The sequence below is a fragment of the Sceloporus occidentalis genome, unplaced genomic scaffold, assembly GCF_023333645.1.
Source record: "Sceloporus occidentalis isolate IW3139 unplaced genomic scaffold, rSceOcc1.0.p SCAF_9, whole genome shotgun sequence".
In the NCBI taxonomy this organism is placed as follows: Eukaryota; Metazoa; Chordata; class Lepidosauria; order Squamata; family Phrynosomatidae; genus Sceloporus; species Sceloporus occidentalis.
Window position 1 is genome coordinate 3795903 of NW_028316989.1, and position 18623 is coordinate 3814525.

An 18623-nucleotide genomic window follows, 5' to 3' on the forward strand; every position below is an offset into this window, starting at 1 on the left:
TTAAATGATAAAACTCAGATGCAGTTATTCTCCTAGGTGTGTATCTACATTGCAGAAATAATGCAGTCTAACACCGCTTAATGCCATGGCTCCATCCTAAAGAAGCCTGGGATTTAGCCTGGGATTTGGAGATTTGTGAGGCACCTGTACTCTTGGACAGAGGAGGCTGAAAACCTTGTAACACTACAAATCCCAGGATTCCATAAGGATGGCACTACAAAGTGATGTCAAACTGCATTATTTCGACTGTGAAGAAAACTAGAGAAATGTGAGTAGCAGAATCATACCTCCCAAGGAAACTGTGAAAACATATACAGAGCTGCGGGTCTATCTATCTATCTATCTATCTATCTATCTATCTATCTATCTATCTATCATCTATCTATATCAGATCCTTGCTAACCATTGGGGTCTGGTTCAAGGACCCATCATGGATACCAAAATCCTTGGATGCTCAAGTCCCAGTATATACAAAATAGTAAAATGGTGTCCCTTATATGAAATGGCAAAATCAAGGTTTGCTTCTGGTTGTTTTGATGGTGTTTTTAGAATATAATCAAGCCATAGATGGCGAAATCTGTGGATGCAGAATCCATGAATACAGAAGGCCAACTCTCTGTGTGTGTATTTTTGCAAAGCCCATGTGTGTTTAACAGCCACATAACAGCATGTGTCACTTTATCCATCACTGAACCTTTTGCCAAAGGACCACTTAATTCCGTGCACTGATTTCTGCTTGCTGGGCTGCTGCTAAAAATCTAATGGCAGCCCTACCGTATAAATAGCTTGTGAGCCTACCTGAAAAGCGCTAGACTATAGATGGCAAATAAATAATCTCATTAATTTAAAGGCCAGGTTTTAAATGGCTAAATGTGTTAAAGGAGAACTCAAACAATGAGAATGATGAGTGTGCGAACAACCAGGACCTGCCTGCTGTTTGGGCTCTTTGAGCAAGAGCTCAAAAAGGCACCCATGCAATTAATAAAGCAAACACCGCAAAGCACTTGGCTCCGCACACAAAGTACCAATTAACCTGTGAAAGACATTGGAAGCAAAAGCTAAAGAATGTGATTAATTTTGTAAGAGGCCCAACAAACGCAAGTGGGATTGAGACAGAGAGAGCAGCGTGGATAAGACTATTAATAGGATGCAACCTTACCTTCGAAAGGGTTGCAGTGTTAATAATAGGATGCAACCTTATGGCTGGGTCGAGTTTCTTTAAATGTTTGTCTTATGGGGAAAAGGTGAAGGTAGAACACCAGCTGCCACATTAAAACATTCACCCAAGGCCCAGTGCTTTCTATACCACATGAATGCTATTTCAATGGTGGTATTAGCATGCCCTATGCATATCTAGGTTTATATGTGCACCAGAACAGAATGGAAATACAGCAAATGCAAAAGTGATGGTTCTAGAGGCCAGGGTGATAAAAAACCCATTGGGTGACCCTGGGCAAGTCACACTCTCTCAGCTTTAGAGGATGGAAATGGTCCATTCCATCTCTTCTCATATGGTTTGTTCCCATAATCCCACATCCAGTCTTGTTTTTGCAGAGAGAACAGAGCTTCTCCATTTTCTGCTCCCAATTATGGAGTCTGTCTGATTTCTATATTAGCCATCAGGTAATGCCCATGTATACTACCGTCTCTTTGGTTATCTGAAGCATGTGTTTGGCCACATCTGTTTCCAGTAGTTTTTTTTATTATTATTATTATTTCAGACCATTCTTCTTCGACTTCACATAACGAAGAATGGTCCCAAATAATAATAATAAAAACTACCGGAAACAGATGTGGCCAAACAAATGCTTCAGATAACCAAAGAACCAAATTTATTTTTCAACCACTGTATTACTTTATCTAGCTTCATCATGTCTGCTGATTTTGTAAGCCAGTCCTTGTGAGTAAGTACTTCTTCTGATTTCCACTTTTGGGCATATAATTCCCCAACCTGTCTAACATAGGTGTCTTGTATATCAACAAGAGGCATGGATTTGGCAGGGCGAGGTTCTTCTCCAGAGAGGACAAGCCTGTTGACCCTCTTTGTCTAGAGGAGAGGCGAGAAATGAGTAATTTCTCCGAGCGAACGTCCTTGCCCCTTTCTCCACTCTTCCAGTTTAATTACATAGCTATACTCGACTCTGTAGGTGTAGAAATTCCTGGCAGGTCGCAATAGCAAAGAGCAAGTTGCACAAATAGCTGAGGATTTGCAGCGAGAGACCTTAGGGCTAATTTTTGGTTATATCTACACAGCTTGGTGACGGTGTAACTTCATGTCCGCCGACATTTCAAAGGCAAAACTGGGACACGTGGGATGGAGCAATATCTGAATGTGGTCAAGATGACCAAACTTGTCGACGAGGAAGAACAGACAAAGTAGGAGAGGCTGCGGCAGTTTGCTTTTGCCTGAGCCAACTGGGGGAGGGCAAAATGTCATCCCATCTCTACTCCGCTCCTCCCTGATGAATTAACTGAGTGCAAACTACATTTGCAATTTGTTGTTTGCAGCAATTGAAGTAAGCCATGAATAAAGGACAAAAGAGGGAGGAGGAGAGAGAAAGTGGGACATTTTAAAGGCAGCTCAAAAACAGCAACGACAGAGGATTAATATTCGGTCTTGTCCGAATATGCCAAATATGAGAGCTAGCGTGGCATAATGGTTTGAGTGTTGGACTATGACTCTAGAGACCAGGGTTTGATTCCCCACTTAGTTTTTGTAAGCTGTACATGGGAGATACCTGAAGACTCAGAAGAGCTATAGAAATGCCATTGTAGCACACATGTTCAAAACAAAAGGACCATATGAACCTTCATAAACCTTCACTGCCCTTCTTCAAGTCCCACCGACTTCTAAGGTTTGTTTGTTTGTTTGTTTGCACACAAGCCTTCATCCTATTTAGGTTCCAGGGCATGGTACAATTTTAAATCATTTCATCAGAAGACAGCGTTCAAAGCTAGCAATTAAACATCCAAACCCTTAGGGAAAAACAACAGCAGGTGAAACCACCTGGAAAAATAAAAACATTTTTTACCCATCACCCAAAAAACTGCAAAGCAAGTACCAGGGAGGCCTCTCCAAGGGAGGGCACAGCATAACCAAGGAGCGTTCAGCAGGTGATGACAAGCAAGGATGTTTTTTAAAGGGTTGTGGCACCCTGTTTGGAAAACACTCCTCCGGTGCCAAATAAATGTGTTTTATTTGAACATGCACCCAAGCATTTAATATAACTGTTTCTAACTCCCTGTTGATAGTCTGGCTATATATGGGGGATTGTTCCCCTTGTCTGATGTTGTCGTTGAGAGCTAGCATGGTATAGTGCTTTAAGAGTGGACTAGGATATTGGGAGACCAGGGTTCAATCACAGCTTGGCCATGTAAACCCACCTTGGGCAAGTCACACCCTCTCAGCCTCAGAGGATGGTCATGGCAAACCCCCTCTGAAGAAACATGCTAAGAAAACTCCATGATAGGATCACCTTAGGGTTGCCATAAGTTGGAAACGACTTGAAGGCACACAACAACAACAACAAATGATGCTGTCTTTTTCTGCTGTGCTTTACTGACTCGTCTGGTTTATGGTGTTGTTTCATTCTTTTAATTCTAGGTCTCCCTGAAATCCCAGGCGGAAAAGTGCTAGCAAATGTACTAATGGTAATAAAAATAATTACTACATGCTAACAGTCTCCCTGCTGTTTTGTCGTTTTCAATGGTGATTCACAATGAGTTGGTGGGAACCTGGAATGGAGCCTTGACTTCTGCGGAGACTTCTAGGGCTTGGATGGAGGAGAACCTCAGGCTGAATTCATTATTCCTGGAATACCAACCTGGCCTAAGGTTCTCCAAACGGCTCATCCTCAGTAGTTCCCAGACTTTGATCTTCCATGCGCTTTAGACTTCAACCTCCAGATGACCCAACCAGCTTGGCCAACAGTCAAGAATACTGAGAGCTGCAGTCCAGAACATCTGGAGAACCAAAGTTTGGAAACCACTGCTCTAAAACATCACAGTTTGGTTGGTTTCCCTGTTTATATACTGGGACCCTTTCACACTGCATAATTATCACGGTATGATTTGACTTTATCTACCATGGAATCCTGGAATTGGTAGTTACATTAGGCAGTAGAGTAGTGTTCCCAAAGTTTGCTCCTGCAGATGTTTTGGGCTTCAATTGCTAGATACCCTAGCCAGCTTGGCCAACAGCCAGACGCTGCAGTCCAAAACATCTGGAGGACCAAAGTTTGGGAACCCTTAGGTTCGCACCACCATAGTGACACCTCTGGGAGGCAGTGGACTCTTGCTGTTCCCAGTAGTCTTGGGCAAAACCAAACTGCTGCAGCCAGTCCTTGCTTCTGCATTCTTCCTCTCTAATAAATTTTGCCATCTTGGGCACATGTGCCCTGGTTTTAGTCTGTGAAACGTTGAATGATACGTGGTCCAAACTGACCATGTTTCCCTCCCATCCTAAGGAATAAATAAGTTCTATATTGCCTCCACCCTCACCTCCCGGCACCTTCGTTCCCTCAGCTTTTCTCCTTTGGCTTTGCCTTTCTGTTTTCTTGCCTATCAACGCGAACACCTGTTCCTGTGTCAGGATCACAGCTCTCTCCTGTCAAGATCATTTCCGTTCGTGACGGCTCCTTTTGTGCTTGGAGAAGATGCTACTCATATTTCTAGTTATCTCACCGGCAGCCCCCACACCTGTTCCCCGTTTCAGACTTTAGTCGATAGGAATTTAACCCTCTGAATGCTCACAAGGGGTCTTCATGATGGACACTAGAGCTGCAAAAAGAAAAGGGGGGAAAATCAGCACCAAATTTAGGAAGGAGAAGAATGGAGCCTTATCTGTGTCCGTACAGACCTGCTCAAAACAAGCATTCAAGAGCTCTATTTTGGAGGCTGTTTTTTTTTAAATGAAAAAGGGAGGACAAATAGTTGAATATGAGCCCTGGCTTGTTAGCAAGAATCAATTACACAGGCTGCAAAAATATCTGTCAGCAACCTTCATAAGCGCAGCACCGAGCTACAGCAGCTCCTGAAATAACTTGCACTGTTGAGATATGGGTAGATTTTTAAATTCTGGGTATGTAAAACCAGGAATGTACCTGATCATTATTGAAATGTGCCTTACAGGCACTTTAAAGCAGTGGCGAGCAACTATGGGCATCTCAATGACTCCAGCTCCCAGTATCCAGCACCACTGGCTATGCTGGGAAGGCCTGATGGGAATTTCAACCAGATAACACCTAGAGATGCCAGTCCAATAATGACACCAGTGTTGCCTCCATCACTTCCACAAAATATGATGCCTTTATATTCTCTCAACAAGCTTTTATCTTGCTGAACAGCGATAAAAACCAACTTCTGTTCTTTGTGCAGATGACATTTTATGTTCCCAACTAGTAAAGTCAAAGGCTTGATTTGCATTGCAAAAATAATACAGTTTGACACTGCTTTAACTGCCATGGCTCAATGCTATAGAACAGAACCAAAACATGTCTGGTCCCAGGCATAGAATCATAGATTTTGGATAAAGGGAACTCAACCTGTATTAAAAATATAAAAACGAACTATATTGAGCTCTCGCATTAAAACATAAGAAAGGAAATGGGTTTCTCAAAAGCAACAGCTTGACCTTCCTCCCTCCACCCCAGCAAAGCAGAATTCTTCCAAAATCCATGTTGCAGCATGTGAAATAGCTGGCAGCTTTTGCAGCAGATGGTGCTTTGGGCTGCACTCTTAACACCCACTTGCCCATGAGCAATCTTCTTGGATCCAATGGGACTTCCTATGAAATAAACATGTCCAATTTGACTGCACTGTTAGGACTAAATCCAGTTGCTAGTTCCATCCAAACCAAACCCAATGCGCCATCTGCTGAATGGCAAATCAACACTTACGTAAACCCTATTGGTTTAATGGGTCTACACTGGCTAGGGCTGGCAATTAGATTCAGCCTATGGTCACAATCCAACAGAGGAGCTGTATAGTGAAAAGCTATGTCAGTGTAGCTACACCATGGAAGTGCTAAACTACTTGTATAGCCGGCCCTCCACATTTGCGGCTTTGGATTTGTGGTTTTGATTAATAGGTTCTCCCTCAGAGATGGCAAAAGACTGTAAAACTACCAGTCCCAGGATTCCATAGGATGGAGGTACGGCACTTAAAGTGGTGTCAAACTGCATTATTTCTACAGTGTAGATGCACCCATAGTGTTCCTCTGTCTTCAACTCTTGTCAATAATTTATTAGGTGACTTCAGGCAAACCATTCTCTTTCAGCCACCAACCCTATTCATCTACAGTGTGGGGGAATAGCACACTGGACCACCTTACAGGGTTGTTGTGTGGCCTTGCTATGTCGATCCATGCAGAATGCTCTGAACGCTCCGCAGCGCCATTGAAATGCTCGATCCTATTATGGTGGAACATTGTTTTCCAGATCAAAGCAGTCAAAGGCGGCCTGGTTGGCAGCCAAATGGACTAATATTTTTTTTAATAGTCAAATAGATGTTAACTAATAGAAAACAATGTGCCAATTAAGTATCACAAATAGCAATGTGCAACGGGGCCTGCAATCCCATTCATCTCTGCAGATTTGGAAATCTGTTGCATAATTCCAGCCTCGTTCAACAGCGCGTCGAACACAACAAATGTGGCTTGACAATTACGGCTGTAGCCTTTAACGGAATATATTAAAGTCAGTTAATACAGTGCCTTCAGTACTGGAGGCATGAATGACTCTGAATACCAGTGGCTGGGGAAACAGAAACTGGTGTATGTTCCTCATGCTCTATCTGTGGCATAGGCGTGTGGTTGACCATGATGGGAAATCCCTATCTAAAGAGGGGGAAAGAGAATGCAAAAATCTTCCAACAGTTTTCTTGTACTCCAAAGGTGCCACTTATTCTCCAACACTTGAAATGAAAGGGCTCTCTGCTCCTTAAAACATCGGCCTCTACAGTTTCTGTGCAACTATTTAAATCGGCTTGAGATTTTCTGGAACCTGAGGTTAAATGTTGTAAGGTGCCAGAGCAGGTCTGTCAAAGGCTTAGGGCTTTGGTGTGATACCAGTAGACAGCATTGCTTGGGGAGAAAAGGGCTTAACAGGCAAATTGTCTCCAATCTAGCCTTCCTGGGCTCTAAGCCTGTAGCAGAGGGAAGGACAAAGCAAACAATACCTTAGTTGCATAAGAATGAATTGGATTAACCCTCATCCTCCAGGATACAGAATTTGCTCATAATGAATAAGACCTAGAATGTCTTATGACAGTGGTCCAAAACACACTGCAGAAATAATCCTGCTTGACACCGCTTTCACTCCCCTGGCCCAATGCTAGCAAATCCTAGGAATTGCAGTTTATTGTGGCACCAGAGCACTATGACAGAGAAAGCTAAATATCTCCCAAAACTACAGTTCCCAGAGGTCCCTAGCATTGAGCCAGGGAAGTTAAAGCAGTCTCAAACTGGATTATTACTGCAGTGTGTTTCTTCTTCCTTGGCTCGGCTTCATCCTTTCTCGCTTGCTGCATCGTACCCCTGGAACTGCCTCCCTGAACATCTGCGGACTCTCTCTTCTTTTGCTAACCCTGCTAGAATGAAAGACTTTCTTGTTCTCTAAAACATTTGGAACTGCATTTTAATGTTGTTTTACAATTTTATATTTGGTTATACAGTCAGCCCTCCTTATCCACCGATTTTTTTATCCATGGATTCAAGCATCCATGGCTTGAAAATATTTTTTATAAAGTATAAATTCCAAATAGCAAACCTTGATTTTCCATTTTATGTAAGAGACACCATATTCCTTGACCACAGTATTGGGACTTGAGCATCCACAGATTTTGTTATCCACGGGGGGTCCTAGAATGTCTCATTGTGTAGTTTGATTTGTTGTGTGTGTGTGTGTGTAAGCCAGGGGTAGGCAACCTTTTTGAGCCGGGGGCCGGGTTGCTGTCCCTCAGACAACTGGGGGGCCGAAGCCAAAAAATAAATAATTAAATATTTTTTTTTAAAAATAAATAAATAAATAAATAAACCGGGACAAATGTAGGACAACATTTTCAAATGGTGGACACTTTTTTTAAAAAAGTGGAGGACACGCAAAAATTTTTGCTGATTTTTTAAAAAATGTTAATATAAATGCATGTTTCTGAGTCATCTATAGACAATTGCCCCCCTTGCCCTGCGCGCAAGAGGCCAAAGGCCCCAGCGGCAATCGGCGGCAGGACCGGGCTGGGGCCGGTCCCAAGGCCTCGCCGGGCCGCAGGTTGCCTACCCCTGGTGTAAGCCATCTTGAGTCCCAGATTGGAGGAAAAGGCGGAATATAAAAATCAATGGGTGGATGTATGTTCTTGTGTCGTCTTATGATTCAGCATCGCTCAGGGCATTATGACCTGGCAAGAAATCCAGCAACATGCCTCTCCAGATTCCAAACTTACCAAGTTCCTGCCCAAAAGCACTCCCACTTCTGACAATGGCAGACAGGCAGCTGAAACCTGCATGCAAGAGATGTTTCAGATGCCTGGCTTGACTCAAAAGAGCAGACGCAACCAGCGCACCTTCAGGTGAACATGTGGGCATGAGATCTAACTCTACTGTCAAAGATGGCCAGAGTCTGGTAATCTGGATCTAAGATACAGGTGCAAAATTCAAAGCACCTAAACACCGGAGAGCCTTGACTTTGGCACGATGCCATGCCCTTCCCTCAGCCATCCTTGAAGGCCAATACAAGAAGATCCCATTCTCTCACCAAAGAGAAAAAACAGAGTATGTACTACTCCAGTGCTCATACTACAGGGACATCCGCCTCAGCCTTATTTCACATCTATTGTATAAACATCAAGGACGCACCAGTCGATTTTACACTTCTTTGTTGCTTTCAGACACCAACCCTGATATAACATATAATGTTGCCTGATTTTGTAGAGCTGTGGTTAAAATCCATCAAGCAATGACCTCTGCACTAGACAAGTGCCAATCTTGCCCTGCCACACTGGATTTTAAAAGGATGTTTTAAATACTGTTTTTAACCTGTGTTTTTACCTTGTTTTTACCTTCTTTTATTCTGTATCTCCTGTTTACCTGCGCTGGTCTGTGACCGTAATAAAAATGAACTGAACTGAACAGATGCAAGTTGCCTAGCAAAGTAAACACAAATAGCAAAAAGCAGGCTTCCTCCTTTTCTCAAAAGATACGCCACGGGGAGGTTGTGTAACATTAATCTCCTTCCAGGGAGGTTGTTTTGGAAGACGCTGCACCTCTTTGGAAAGCTTTAGCCGAAGTTTGCCCTACGTCCTTTTTTTTCTCAGAGAAGGAGATTTCACTGGAGGAAAACCGTGGGACTTTCATGGCTCGCAACTTGGCCAGCCAGGGTCTGGAACCTGATCCAAATGCATAGCAAGCAGCTCTCTCGATATGGCTCATATGATGCGCAAGCTGGAGATGGGAGCTTTGACTGAACTGTGTCCAATTCCCTATGGAAACTCTGAGCCGACACGATCTAGGAAGACATCTTTTGTATGCCAGACTTCTTCCTTGACATCAAAGGGCAGAAGACGTTTGCATGCCGTCACTGCCATCATGCCAGGCTAGCTCAAGGCTTTTAAGTGAGAACCTGCTGGATGAGCTTGGGCAAGTTGCTCTATCTCAACCTCAGAAGGCAAAGACAAACCCCCTCTAAACAAATCTTGCCAAGAAAACCCAACGATAGGTTCCTCACAAGTCGGGAACGACTTGCAGGCACACATCAACAACAAAATCCTCATGCATTCCCGCAACTGGGATGATGCCCTAGAACAGCCTGCAATGTGGCAAAATTTGGCTCAGCTCTCAAGTTTTGCTGGAGGCTGTGCTACTGACTTTCTGGATCTGGCAAGGGATGGTGAGAGGATTTTTGAAAGGCAGACAGGCTGCTCACCTGTAACAATGGCGGATAAGAAATCAAATCCAGGTGCATGTTGAGGTTTCCTTGACAGTCAGCATTGTGGAATGCATAGCAGGCCGCTCAGCTCATCAACACAGGCATGAACCAGCTTACAAATACACTACGCACACAAGGAAGATGACTTCTCTCTGTTATTTGCTCCCAGCAAGTGATATCCAGGGACAGAGTGCCACTGAACCTGGAGGTTTTATTTAATAACCACAGGTGTTGACAGACAAGCTCTGTGCATTTGCCTAATCCTTTGAATAGTCATCTCAATTATTGAGTCCAGGATTCCGTTAGTTAATTAGGCATTGTGGATTCATTCTGTCTTCAACCTTCAACTTACTACCTGCTATCAAACTCCATTAGACAAACCAAAGTCTCGTATCAAGAGAGAGGAAGAAGCAAAAAATTTATTCTCTTCATGCACACCACGGTTTTATAGATCTCCGTCATGTTCCTACTTCAACTGTCTCTTTGCCAATCAGAAATGCACACGCCACACTGAGATATTTTAGCAATGAGTAAAGGCCTTTCAGAACTGAGTTTTGGGGGGGGGGATACTTCCCAGAACCCCCCCTAGACAGCATGGCTCCTCTGGGCAGGTAAAAACATTTCCCTTGCGAAAGATGCAAGTGGGCAATGCCATTTCAGGTGCTGTTGGCTGGCAGTGTTTTTAAATTCCTTTTTTTAAAAAGACATGTAATATCTTTCTCAAAGAGAGAGAGAGAAACGCTATGCGCACAACCCAAATCAACTTGCCAAAAAGAGGAGAAGCAGAAGGTTGTGTGGAGGGAGAGAGAGAAATACACAAGAAATCTGGCATCTTCAGCAAAGGGAGTTTTCATACTTTCCAACATTTCACACATGGGACCTGGACTGCCTCTGCACTGCAGAAATAATTTGGTTAGATACCACTTAAACTGCCATGGCTCAATGTTATGTAATTCTGGGATCTATAGTTTGTTGTGGCACCAGAGCTCTCTGACAGAGAAGGCTGAATGTCTCACAAAACTACAGTTCTGACTTCCATCGCACTGAGCCATGGCAGTTAAAGTGGTGTCAAAGTGGATTATTGCCGCAGTGCAGTTGCAGCTCAAGTGTGGTCAAGATGGCAGAAATTATTAATGAGGAAGAGCAGACAAGTCAAGAGAGGATGCAGCATTTTGCTTTTGCTTCATCCTACTGGGAAGGGCAAGATTCTGCCTCCTCCTCTCCTCCCTCCACCTCTGAGTGAAATGAGTTCAAACTAATTTTGCAGTTTGAACCCACTTTGCAGCAACTGAACTAACATGTGGACAATGGGGGAAAGTGGGAGGAGGATTTGTTGTGTGCCTTCAAGTCATATTCTACTTAGGGCAACCCTAAGATGAACTTAGCAAGAGGTTTTCTTGGCGAGGTTTGTTCTTGCCTTCTCCTGAGGCTGAGAGCATGCAACTTGGCCAAGGTTACTCAACGGGTTTCATGGCTGAGCAGGAATTGAACCCTGGTCTCCAGAGTCGTAGTCCAGCACTCAAACCACTATGCCACACTGTCATTTAGAGGATCAGAGGAGCAATGCACTCACTTTGTCTCCCCTCCATTGCTACTTCTTTGAGAAATGTGTTGTTACCTGTGCAGTGTCCACCTGCCTGGACTAGTGTGGCAGTAAAGTAGAAACACTACAGGTAGATCTAACAAAAGCGCTCCTCCTTTCCATCAGAAGCAGCTCACAATCCACCCGGCAAACACGGTGCAGGCGCACACTTCCCATCCCCTCACATGTTCACAAACCCTGGCAACCCTCTGTGCCATGTGGATCTGCACCCACTCACACAAGCCCTTCCGCCTCCTCTCTCGTTTCTCTAGATAATGCTCCTCGCCCCTCCAGTTATGTTCTCTCTCTGCTGCACATGCAGGAACACTTGAATCTCCAGCTACCATGGTTATGGATGCCTCCTTCCACAGTCACCCCCTTCCAGAAATAAAATCCCTGCTATATACTAGATTCTCCAGTTCCAAGGAGATGGTGCTGGAAGTAACTTCCACTGGTGTCCCTTGAGGGACTTCACCCAGTGCCGGCAATATTTGGGGTGCTTCTGTCACAGCTTGGAGACATTAAGAATGCAGTGGAGATCAATGGGAACAACCAAACTAGCACACTTTAAGAACCCGTCATGATTAAATCTTTACACTTGAGCTAATATCCCAAACATTTGTGGACAAGTTTTGGGTAAATTTCATAGTAAGAAATGAAAAGGATGACTTGGCACAGGATTGATAATACTATGATCATAATGGTGAAGAGTGTGTGTGTGTGTGTGTGTGTGTGTGTGTGTGTATATATATATATATATATATGAAAAAGGTAACCACAGCAAAAGCTCTTCAAACACCCTGAACAAGCGCTGAACATACTCAAACGGGAACATTCAGATATCAAACAGGAGAGACCGAATCTCCCAACACGCTCCTTCTCTATCCAAACAGATCTCAGGATCAAACTCGATATGACATTTGTCATGCAGTTCATGCTAAGCAAATAGTTGGTGCGCATGGGTATTTGGACTTTTAATTCTTTGTCCTATCATGCTTCGGTTGCAATGAAAGCGTGGGCGCACCAGCCATTCCTCTACTTTAGCCCTCACATTTTGGCCCTGCAGTCCCGCCGCATTGTCTCTTCATTCTGGTTGGTTCTCATTGATTCTGGCTATATGCCTTTGCACATCCTTATGTTATGAAACATACCTTGGTCCTCTTTATTCCAAGCACATCCAACTCCCCTGAAACCAAAGGAGTGGACACAAACTCAGCCTTGAGCAAAGGCAAAAGCACACACCTGCAGCTCTGTATAAGCACATGTACATCTCCAGAGCTGTACGCATCCATGCTTTGACACCTCTTTGCAATCACCCGATTCAAAAAATATACCATATACAGTGTGCATGCATTCCTTCCCACAGCCATTTACTGACATTCCCCACTCTCAGCTGAACATGTATCTCTTCACAGCTATGGCCACTAGCACATTCACAAACATTAGGTACAAGTCACATGTAACTCTGTATGTACCCACAGGAGCATTCATTCCCATGTGGCTTTGTACGCACATGCAGAACTTAGAAAAGATCTAAGCACTAGCCTACCTAGTTAAACTGAATTACTTAACTATTGTTAGGTATTTGAGGAGATCATTTGTTGCACCTGATCTGAATTTTTTCCCAGAGCAAAACCCAGATTTTTAAAATATATACCCAGTTTTGCATATGCCACCATCTATACCCGAAATGACTATAACTCCCCTTTCCTTGTATACAAACATTTCCTATTTATTTTGTTGTTGCTGCTGTGTGCCTTCAAGTTGTTTCCAACTTACAGCAGCTCTAGGGCTAACCTATCACAGGGTTTTCTTGGCAAGATTTGTTCAGAAGGGGTTTGCCATTATCTTCCTCTGCAGCTGAGAAAGTGTGACTTGCCAAGTGAGGACTGAACCCTGGTTTCCCAAGTCTTAGTCCAACAAACAAACCACTACATCACACTGGCTCTTACATTTAACACCAAACCTTCCCTTCAGATATCCCAGTGGGATATCCTGGGTTCTGTCCCACACTTCATTTTTATCCTCGCAACAACCCTGTGAGGTAGGTTCAACTGAGAAGGAGTGACTGCCCCATTCTCACCTAGTGAGCTACCTGGATGAGAAAGGATTCGAATTCAGCTCTGCCAAAACCTTGTTCAACACACTAACCACAACACAACATTGGATCTATGAAGAAATACAGTACTTCTAAAACCTTAGTACCCAAACATACGCCATGTTAAAAATATATTGCAAAATGCATATGTCAGTACAGTCGGCCCTTCTTATACACGGATTTTTTATACACGGATTCAAGCATACACGGTTTGAAAATGTTCCAAAAAAGTATAAATTTACCTTGATGTTCCATTTTTTATTAGGGACACCATTTTGCTATGTCATTATACTTAATGGGACTTGAGCATACACGGATTTTGTTATACACGGGGGATCTTGGAACCAAACCCCAGCGTATAACAAGGATCCACTGTATCTCTTGCAGATTGATCTGACTGTGTGCGCAAGAATGTTAGCGCACATTCTCACAATGCCTGCATGCAGAGCAGTGTACTCATAAACTGCAACTGTCACCTGCCATGGATCTGTGGTCATGCAAGCATGTGTACAGGTGCATGCATGGATCTGTTGTAGTTGCCATGTGCCTTTAAGTCATTTCCAAGTTAGGGCAAATCTGCTTATGCCCCAAACCCATTTGTGCCCCTATCCATAGTCCATACTCATAAAAGCATAAATGATACACCTGTTCAGGCGTACCCACACATGAATCAATGTAGATCCCAAGGAAAAGCAACAAATCCAAGAACCACTGACTGTGTAGATAAATGTATCGACAAACTGCATCTTCCGCTGCATCTCTTTCCCCCCTCTGTCTCTTTCACTAATCCCTCCGCTCTTGAATTCTTTGTTCTACCCTTCCTTTGCAAGAACCCAGCCGACGCTGTTGGCATTCACCCGCACCCGCCACCCACCTAAAAAACTGCAGCAAGACAAGGAAGGTCATTCCTTTGGGGACAGTGGGATTCAGCTGGACATTTCCAGCACCTTTCATTGAGCAGTTGGCACAGTGAGCAGGCATCCAAGTGGCAGGACTTGCACACTTTGCCCATCCAGTTCCATGTTTGGACTAAATCTCTCCTACCTGTCCTGCCACATGCGGGGATGGCTGTTGTTTTTTGGGGGGCAGCTATTTGCTGCATTAGTGCCCCCCTTACTCCTCCAACCCTCTCCACCCAGAACCATCCTTGGGAAAGGTTTCCCTTCTGCAATCCCTTCTGCTACAAAGGGGAAAAATTTCCAGCCTGTCTAAGGTTGGCACCTTAAAAGCATCCTTGGCATTTCCTTTTGAAGTGAGGTCTGAGAAATGGGGAGATATAGCTACAATGGGAAAAAGGAAACAAAAATGAAGGGGGGGGAACCATATATGTATATGTGTGTGCATATATATATATATATATATATATATATAATGTACACACACATATATAGGGAGCCAGTGTGGCACAGTGGTTTGAGCACTGCACTATGACTCTGGAGACCAGGGTTCGAATCCCAGCTCAGCCCTGGAAACCCACTGGGTGATCTTGGACAAGTCAAACTCTCTCAGCCTCAGAGGATAGCAATGGCAAGCCCCCCTCTGAAGAAACGTGCCAAGAAACCCCCATGATAAGTTTGCCTTATAAGAAATGACATGAAGGCATATGCCAACAATATACATATAAGAAGCTGTATGGGAGAAGAAATTAAAAAGCTGGCTTTTAAATAGGATCGTAGCGATTTGTTTATATTTACTCTTAGAATGAGATGGAAAATACGGACGGCGAAGGTATATAAAAGGGTAGGGCAAACAAGCTGCAGGAAAATAATGTGTTTGCAGGGGAGATGAACCATGAATTTGTAGGAACAGAGGTGGACTAAAGATAAGGAACAGGAAAAGAACAAGGGCTGAAGAAGTAAGGAAAGGGAGAGGAAGGATGGTCCTGGATTTAGTTAAGGATGGCACAAAGTTAATAAGTATGAGAAACGAAATTGTAAATATGTTTGCCAAAGTACATGAGGAAATCTCTTTTATGCTTAGCCGACTATATTGTGTGTGTGTATGTGTTTTTATTTGTCATTCTATGTTGGGAAACTGAATAAAATATTTTCAAAAATAATAAAATTAAGTAAAGAGAAGGATGTTCCCGCAGACGGAATAAGTTGCCAATGGCTAAAAGTCCTCTGTAGAGAAGCAGGTTCAAAACTTAAGAAGAACTTCACCCTTTTCTCTTCCTTCCTGGATTGGGGCAAACCCTTGCGGAAGGAACCCTGGCATCGTCCTTGCCAGCATTTGTGTTCATTATTATTATTTAGTTCCATTATTTTTCAGATTGTCCCATAACTAAGTTGTCTGGGCATTTCTGCCCCTGGCTGATGTTTAAAATACTCAAAGGGAGCATTGCAGGATTTAGCTCTGCATCAGCCATCCACACAACAGCCCTGCAAGGTAGGTTAAGGCTGAGACATGTAGGCCTGTTACAGACTGCCAAAATAAAGCTGCTTCGGGTCTCTTTGGAGGTATGCTGTTTAAATGATGCATGCATCCTAAGAATCCGGAAGCTGCACCAAAGCTGCACTCCAGTGCTTAGGAATGGAGAGTGGCTTTGGCGCGACCTCCGGACTCTTAGGACCCAGGCATCATTTAAATAGCATACCTCCAAAGAGACCCGAAGCAGCTTTATTTTGGCAGTCTGTAACAGGCCATAGTGACTGAAGGTCACCCACTGCAAGTGGGCATCTGGGTCTTCCCAAATCCCAATCCTTAGCCCCAGGCAGCCCTTGAATTCCCATCCAAGGGCTAAAATGACACCAAGTTGTGGGGCAGCAAGGAGGGAGCAAGTTGGTCTAACTACTACACAGCACTGTCTCTCTGTAGCACTTTGAGTGTTGGATTCTGGAGACGAGGGTTCGAATCCTGGCTCGGTCATGTAAACCCAATGAGTGACCTTGGGCAAGTCACACTCTCTCAGCCTCAGAGCATGGCAATGGCAAAGCAAATCTGAACAAACCTTGCAAAGCAATAGGCTCTCCAAGGGCCAGAAAGGACCCAAAGGCACACAACAACAACAACAACAACAACAGCAACAACCCACAACTCATGGAAACACAGTCAATTTTGTAAAGTTGGCAAGATGATGATGATGATTTATCATCATCATTATCATTATCATTATTAAAAAGGAACTTTTTCTGCCTTACCTGGCTCCGCAGGAAGCCCCGGACCTCTGAGAAGTTAACGTGGTTGCGGTTGTGTTAGGATCGTGCCTTGGGTTCAGAAGCAGAGAGACCTGGAAGAGAGGGATCCGGAGGAGGAAGGAAGCTTGCAAAAACTGAGATACTATGTATACGTATATATGTATATCTATTGAAAGGGCGTCCTTAGAGCAGAAACTTGGCTGCAGCAGAAGGAGCCTTTTCCCCCAGCTGCTAGATCCTGCAGCTGCTTCTTCCCATGCCAAGGAAGGAGGGAAGGAAAAAGAAGAGAAAAAGAAGGAATGGAAGCAAAGCAATCTGTCTCTCTCTCCACCTTGGGCTCCTCTTGGGAAAGGCAAGTTAGGGAAGCAGAGAGCAGCCCAAAGAGGAGGGAGGCAGCATCACCATCAGCAGCATCAGCATCATTATCATAACATTATGGAGCAGAATTAGAGGGAGGAAAGAGGAGGAGGAGAAAGCAGCATCCTGGCACCGCCCAGCCAATCAGAGCGCCCCCTGCCCAGCATCAGGTGAGCAGCCAATCAGGTGCAGGTTCTCCAATTGCATTGAGGCTCACCACATGCCTTTGGAGCACTTCGTTCTGCATGACTCTGCTGCAAAGGTGGAGCCAACGCAGAGGAGGCCCTGCAGGAGAAGCATGATGCATCTGCTTCATCTGTGGCAGAGTTGTTTCCGCAGTGTGTTTTGGAGCCAAAGCAGTGCCAAAGTGGACCGTTTCTGCAGTGTGTTTTGGACCTAAGACAACGTCAAACTGGGATGCTGGCATCTCCACCAAAAGCCCCAGGTGCCACTTTAGCCCCAAAATACACTGCAGAAATGATCCACTTTGGCACTGCTTTGTCTCCAAAACACGTTGCAGAAAATATACAAATATGTCCCATCCATTTTTAAAGCCATCTAATGAATCCCAGGTGCTGCAGGCTATATATTTGGAGGAAGGAATTTGCAAAACCACCTCTGAGGATTCCTTGCCTAGGAAAACCCTATGCAGTTCGCATCAGATGGCCACATCAGATAGCAAGAGAAACACCATTCCAAACTTGCCTGTATTATTATTATTATTATTTGTACCCCGCATCCTAATGGGTGATGGTCTGTCTGATGTTTCTCAGGTGATACAGAAATGCAAAATCACTAATATCCAGCTTCCATAGCTGAGTCCTACAACTGAAAAGAGGACTCCAGGAATTCACCATATTGATCTGTGGCTTTTCTTCATTAATTGGGGGGGGAGGGGTAGCAATGTTTTCACTATCCATTTAGTACTTTCCTAGAGTTTGCTCAGGGATTATTCAGATGTGATTCCTTTTTTTAGTGCGGCGATGCAAATTATTTTATGCATTATGCTGCAGCTAAAAAGGCCAATGCGATTCTAGGCTGCATCAATAGAAGTGTAGAATCTAGATCAAGGGAAGTAATAGTGCCACTCTATTCCACTTTGGTCAGGCCTCACCTGCAATAATACTGTGTCCAGTGTTGGGCATCATAGTTCAAAAAGGATGTTGAGAAGCTGGAGCGTGTCCAAAGGAGGGCAATTAAAATGGTGAAAGGTCTGGAAACTAAGTCCTATGAGGAACGACTAAGGGAACTGGGGATGTTTAGCCTGGAGAAGAGATGGTTAAGAGGTGATATGATAGTTCTGTTTAAATATTTGAAGGGATGTCATATTGAGGAGGGAACAAGCTTGTTTTCTGCTGCTCTAGAGAATAGGATGCAGAACAATGGGTTCAAACTGCAGGAAAAGAGATTCCAATTCAACATTAGGAAGAACTGATTTGTTAGATAGTGGAATAGTCTGCCTTGGAGAGTGATGGAGTATCCTTCTTTGGAGGGTTTTAAGCAGAGGATGGATGGCCATCTGTTGGGAGTGC

The 18623-nt window shown here is 44.0% G+C and overlaps 1 protein-coding gene across 1 annotated transcript in view; it reads right to left on the reverse strand.

Annotated features, from left to right (window-relative positions):
- The window catches only part of PHYHIP (phytanoyl-CoA 2-hydroxylase interacting protein), a 28788-nt gene extending 11967 nt beyond the window's left edge, over positions 1-16821 (reverse strand). The window contains exon 1 of the mRNA XM_089538765.1: positions 16738-16821. The gene's annotated coding sequence lies outside the window, so the exon portion shown is untranslated. The remainder of the gene's footprint in view (positions 1-16737) is intronic.
- Positions 16822-18623: the final 1802 nt, after the last annotated feature.